The sequence below is a fragment of the Nerophis ophidion genome, linkage group LG13, assembly GCF_033978795.1.
Source record: "Nerophis ophidion isolate RoL-2023_Sa linkage group LG13, RoL_Noph_v1.0, whole genome shotgun sequence".
Taxonomy (NCBI): Eukaryota; Metazoa; Chordata; class Actinopteri; order Syngnathiformes; family Syngnathidae; genus Nerophis; species Nerophis ophidion.
The window spans coordinates 2,247,402-2,254,322 of NC_084623.1; positions in this window are offsets into that span (position 1 = coordinate 2,247,402).

The window sequence follows — 6,921 nt, forward strand, 5'->3', positions numbered from 1 at the left end:
GTTGAATATGCTACAAAGACAACATATTTCATGTTCAAACTCATAAACTTTTTTTTTTTTTTCAAATAATTAACTTAGAATTTCATGGCTGCAACACGTGCCAAAGTAGTTGGGAAAGGACATGTTCACCACTGTGTTACATCACCTTTTCTTTTAACAACACTCAATAAAGGTTTGGGAACTGAGGAAACTAATTGTTGAAGCTTTGAAAGTGGAATTCTTTCCCATTCTTGTTTTTTGTACAGTTTAAGTTGTTCAACAGTCCGGGGTCTCTGTTGTGGTATTTTACGCTTCATAATGCGCCACACATTTTCAATGGGAGACAGGTCTGGACTACAGGCAGGCCAGTCTAGTACCCACACTTTTTTTAGTATGAAGCCACGCTGTTGTAACAAGTGACTTGGTATTGTCTTGCTAAAATAAGCAGGGGCGTCCATGATAACGTTGCTTGGATGACAACATATGTTGCTCCAAAACCTGTATGGACCATTCAGCATTAATGGTGCCTTCACAGATGTGTAAGTTACCCATGTCTTGGGCACTAATGCACCCCCATACCTTCACACATGTGTAAGTTACCCATGCCTTGTTCACTAATACACCCCCATACCATCACACATGTGTAAGTTACCCATGTCTTGGTCACTAATACACCCCCATACCATCACACATGTGTAAGTTACCCATGTCTTGTTCACTAATACACCCCCATACCATCACACATGTGTAAGTTACCCATGTCTTGTTCACTAATACACCCCCATACCATCACACATGTGTAAGTTACCCATGTCTTGGGCACTAATACACCCCCATACCATCACACATGTGTAAGTTACCCATGTCTTGTTCACTAATACACCCCCATACCATCACACATGTGTAAGTTACCCATGTCTTGTTCACTAATACACCCCCATACCATCACACATGTGTAAGTTACCCATGTCTTGTTCACTAATACACCCCCATACCATCACACATGTGTAAGTTACCCATGCCTTGGGCACTAATACACCCCCATACCATCACACATGTGTAAGTTACCCATGTCTTGTTCACTAATACACCCCCATACCATCACACATGTGTAAGTTACCCATGTCTTGTTCACTAATACACCCCCATACCATCACACATGTGTAAGTTACCCATGTCTTGGGCACTAATACACCCCCATACCATCACACATGCTGGCTTTTACACTTTGTGCACTTAGAACAGTCCTGATGATTCTTTTCATCTTTGTTCCAGATGATACGATGTTCATTGTTTCCAAAAAAAAAATTGGAATTTGGACTCTTCAGACCACAGAACACTTTTCCACTTTGCATCAGTCCATCTTAGATGAGCTTGGGCCCAGAGAAGCCGGCAGCGTTTCTGGGTGTTGTTGATAAATGGCTTTGGCTTTGCATAGTAGAGTTTTAACTTGCGTTTACAGATGTAGCGACAAACTGGAGTTACTGACAGTGGTTTTCTGAAGTGTTCCTGAGCCCATGTGGTGATATCCTTTACACACGGATGTCGCTTTTTGATGCAGTACCGCCTGAGGGAACGAAAGTCTGTTATATCATCGCTTATGTTCAGTGATTTCTCTAGATTCTCTGAACCTTTTGATAGTATTGCTGACCGTAGATGGTGAAATTCCTAATTTCCTTGCAATGGACCATTGAGAAATGTTGTTCTAAAACTGTCCGGCAATTTTGCTCACACATTTATTCACAAAGTGGTGACTTTCGCCCCATCCTTGTTTGTGAATGACTGAGCATTTCATGGAAGTTGCTTTTATAGCCAATCATGGCACCCACCTGTTCCCAATTAGCCTGCACACCTGTGGGATGTTCCATATCAGTGTTTGGTGAGCATTCCTCAACTTTATCAGTATTTATTGCCACCTTTCCCAACTTCTTTGTCACATGTTGCTGGCATCAAATTCTAAAGTTAATGATTATTTGTAAGAAAAAAGTTTGAGTTTGAACATGAAATATGTTGTCTTTGTAGCATATTCAACTGAATATGGCTTGAAAAGGATTTGCAAATCATTGTATTCTGTTTATATTTACATCTAACACCATTTCACAACTCATATGGAAAACGGGGTTTGTATATATATATATATATATATATATATATATATATATATATACATACATACATGAACTTAATTTCCCCTCGGAGATTAATAAAGTATTACTGATATAAACATTGTGTTGCATACATACATACAGTGGGGCAGAAAAGTATTTAGTCAGCCAGCGATTGTGCAAGTTCTCCCACTTCAAATGATGACAGAGGTCTGTCATTTTCATCATAGGTACACTTCAACTGTGACAGACAGAATCCAGGAATTCACATTGTAGGAATTTTAAAGAATTTATTTGTAAATGATGGTGGAAAATAAGTATTTGGTCAAGCATTCAAAGCTCTCACTGATGGAAGGAGGTTTTGGCTCCAAATCTCAGGATACATGGCCCCATTCATTCTTTCCTTAACACGGATCAATCGTCCTGTCCCCTTAGCAGAAAAACAGCCCCAAAGCATGATGTTTCCACCCCCATGCTTCACAGTAGGTATGGTGTTCTTGGGATGCAACTCAGTATTCTTCTTCCTCCAAACACCAGCAGTTGAGTTTATACCAAAAAGTTCTATTTTGGTTTCATCTGACCACATGACATTCTCCCAATCCTCTGCTGTATCATCCATGTATCCATTTTGGTATCAACTCAACTCATCGGAGGCTGACTAAATACTTTTTTGCCCCACTGTATGTATGTATGTATGTATGTATGTATGTATGTATGTATGTATGTATGTATGTATGTATGTATGTATGTATGTATGTATGTATGTATGTATGTATGTATGTATGTATGTATGTATGTATGTATGTATGTATGTATGTATGTGTGTGTGTGTGTGTGTGTGTATATGTGTGTGTGAGAGAGAGAGAGACCAGCTGGACTCTGGTCACATGTGACGTGGACAAAGTCACCCAGGAGATGCTGGACATCTAGTCTAGGACAACTTGGGCCACTTGACCCTAATAGCAGGTCAGTCATTGGCTCAGGTGTGACTGTCAGGTGAGAAGAAGAGCAGCACCTGGAGAGAAGCTAAAAAAAACAATCACTTTCATTCATGTGAGTTCACTTTATATAATGCATGTGTTCATCACTTTCATTCATGTGAGTTCACTTTATATAATGCATGTGTTCATCACTTTCATTCATGTGAGTTCACTTTATATAATGCATGTGTTCATCACTTTCATTCATGTGAATACACTTTATATAATGCATGTGTTCATCACTTTCATTCATGTGAGTTCACTTTATATAATGCATGTGTTCATCACTTTCATTCATGTGAGTACACTTTATATAATGCATGTGTTCATCACTCGGATTATTAAGAACTTTAATCCTGAGTCCTACTTGCCAGTCCTCCCGAAATTCAGCGCCTGTCTTTATAGAACCTTCCAGAACCTTCCAGAACCTTCCACCAGGGAGTCTGTTCTGAAGCCAACAGTGAAGAGAAGTAAGTTCATCACGTCACCTGCTCATTGACTCCAACACAATATATTACACATCCACCTGCAAAGTGAAGAAATACACTTTCTAAAAGGATTGGAAACAAGAATTTCAGTTTATGAAGGAGAGCTGGAAGAGGAATGTTGTCTGTACATTTTGTAGAACAGACTTCTGCTTTGAAGACGGCGGCCCAACGGATATATTCAGCCATGAACGCTCAGTCAGCGAAGCACAAAGCGTCCGCAGCGCAGCATCGTTCTCAACCAGTGTTATGGGCCACCTCACAAAATGGAGACCCGATGGTGTAACTTCTGCTGAGACAAAGATGGCTATGCTGAGAGCTGGAAGCAACATCCCCTTCTCATTTGTGGATGTCTACAACAAATCCGTGAAGGAGGTTCCTGGATTCGGACATTGCTCACCAATGGCAGAACAAAGCTTACTCAAATAGTGAAAGGTAAGTGTTGTTGTTTTTTAGTAACCAGTAAGCACAGTACAGTTAGTAGAACAACTGTGTTTTTATTACTGTGTATTTGATAGGTGCCGTCTGAAATTCAACTATTTATTTTATTTATACATATAGTAAAAAATATATATATAGCTAGAATTCACTGAAAGTCGAATATTTCATATATATATATATATATATATATATATATATATATATATATATATATATATATATATATATATATATATATATATACATATACATATATATATGAAATACTCGAGTTGGTGAATTATATGTCACCCCTCTTAACCACGCCCCCCACCTCCCGAAATCGGAGGTCTCAAGGTTGGCAGTCCTGACTAGATAAGTACTAAGTCAATAAGAAGGCACTGATGGAATATAACTACTTACAATGATGTTGTGTGGAATATAACTACTTACAATGATGTTGTGTGGAATATAACTACTTACAATGATGTTGTGTGGAATATAACTACTTACAATGATGTTGTGTGGAATATAACTACTTACAATGATGTTGTGTGGAATATAACTACTTACAATGATGTTGTGTGGAATATAACTACTTACAATGATGTTGTGTGGAATATAACTACTTACAATGATGATCCATCCTGAAGCCGGATTTAAATGGAAGATGCGAGACTACTGGTCTGGGTAAGGAGTCAGTTAAATTAGAACACGTTTTTTCTGCTTTGATTGTTTCAGAGTTGGATATGTGTTCTACTGAGGTGGCCAACTATGATGCGTGCAGTTTATCAAAGCAACAAACAAACAATCAGAAAATTCCCGTCGTATCAATTCCTAGACATGGTCGTAACTATACTAAATGCACTGGGCATAATAAACACAACATTATTAATATTGCTACTACGGATAATTTGAGCAAAAATTCCCTAAAACAGCCCACTACCTATAATATAGGTTTTTTAAACATAAGATCATTGTCTCCCAAAACGTTGTTAGTTAATGATATTATCAGAGACAACAATCTTAACGTCATCGGTCTCAGCGAAACCTGGCTTAAACCAAACGACTTTTTTGCGCTAAATGAGGCATGTCCTCCTAACTTTACACATGCGCATATTGCCCGTCCGCTTAAAAGGGGTGGGGGGGTCGCACTAATATACAACGAAAACTTTAACCTTAGTCCTAACATAAATAATAAATATAAATCGTTTGAGGTGCTTACTATGAGGTCTGTCACACCGCTGCCTCTACACCTGGCTGTTATCTACCGCCCCCCAGGGCCCTATTCGGACTTTATCAATGAATTCTCAGAGTTCGTTGCTGATCTAGTGACACATGCCGATAATATAATCATAATGGGGGACTTTAATATCCATATGAATACCCCATCGGACCCACCGTGCGTAGCGCTCCAGACTGTAATTGATAGCTGTGGTCTCACACAAATAATAAATGAACCCACGCATCGCAACGGTAATACGATAGACCTAGTACTTGGCAGGGGTATCACCGTTTCCAAAGTTACGATACTCCCGTATACTAAAGTATTGTCCGATCATTACCTTATAAAATTTGAGGTCCAGACGCATGTTCGTCAAACTAATAATAATAATAACTGCTATAGCAGCCGCAACATTAATACAGCCACAAGGACAACTCTTGCTGACCTACTGCCCTCGGTAATGGCACCATTCCCAAAGTATGTGGGCTCTATTGATAACCTCACTAACAACTTTAACAACGCCCTGCACGAAACCATTGATAACATAGCACCGCTAAAGTTAAAAAAGGCTCCAAAAAAGCGCACCCCGTGGTTTACAGAAGAAACTAGAGCTCAGAAATTATTATGTAGAAAGCTGGAACGCAAATGGCGCACGACTAAACTTGAGGTGCACCATCAAGCATTTAGTGATGGTTTAATAACTTATAAACGCATGCTTACCTTAGCTAAAGCTAAATATTACTCAAATCTCATCCACCGTAATAAAAACGATCCTAAATTTTTGTTTAGTACGGTAGCATCGCTAACCCAACAAGGGACTCCTTCCAGTAGCTCCACCCACTCAGCTGATGACTTTATGCAATTCTTTAGTAAGAAAATCGAAGTCATTAGAAAGGAGATTAAAGACAATGCGTCCCAGCTACAACGGGGTTCTATTAACACTGACACGATTGTATATACGGCGGATACTGCCCTCCAAAATAGTTTCTCTCGTTTTGAGGAAATAACATTAGAGGAATTGTTACAACGTGTAAATGGAATAAAACAGACAACATGTTTACTTGACCCTCTTCCTGGGAAACTGATCAAGGAGCTCTTTGTATTATTAGGTCCATCAGTGCTAAATATTATAAACTTATCACTTTCCTCGGGCACTGTTCCCGTTGCATTCAAAAAAGCGGTTATTCATCCTCTCCTTAAAAGACCTAACCTCGATCCTGACCTCATGGTAAACTACCGACCGGTGTCTCACCTTCCCTTTATTTCAAAAATCCTCAAAAAAATTGTTGCGGAGCAGTTAAATGAACACTTAGCGTCTAACAATCTATGTGAAACCTTTCAATCCGGTTTCAGGGCAAATCACTCCACGGAGACAGCCCTCGCAAAAATGACTAATGATCTACTGCTAACGATGGATTCTGATGCGTCATCTATGTTGCTGCTCCTCGATCTTAGCGCTGCTTTCGATACCGTCGATCATAATATTTTATTAGAACGTATCAAAACACGAATTGGTATGTCAGACTTAGCCCTGTCTTGGTTTAACTCTTATCTTACTGATAGGATGCAGTGTGTCTCCCATAACAATGTGACCTCGGACTACGTTAAGGTAACGTGTGGAGTTCCCCAGGGTTCGGTCCTTGGCCCTGTACTCTTCAGCATCTACATGCTGCCGCTAGGTGACATCATACGCAAATACGGTATTAGCTTTCACTGTTATGCTGATG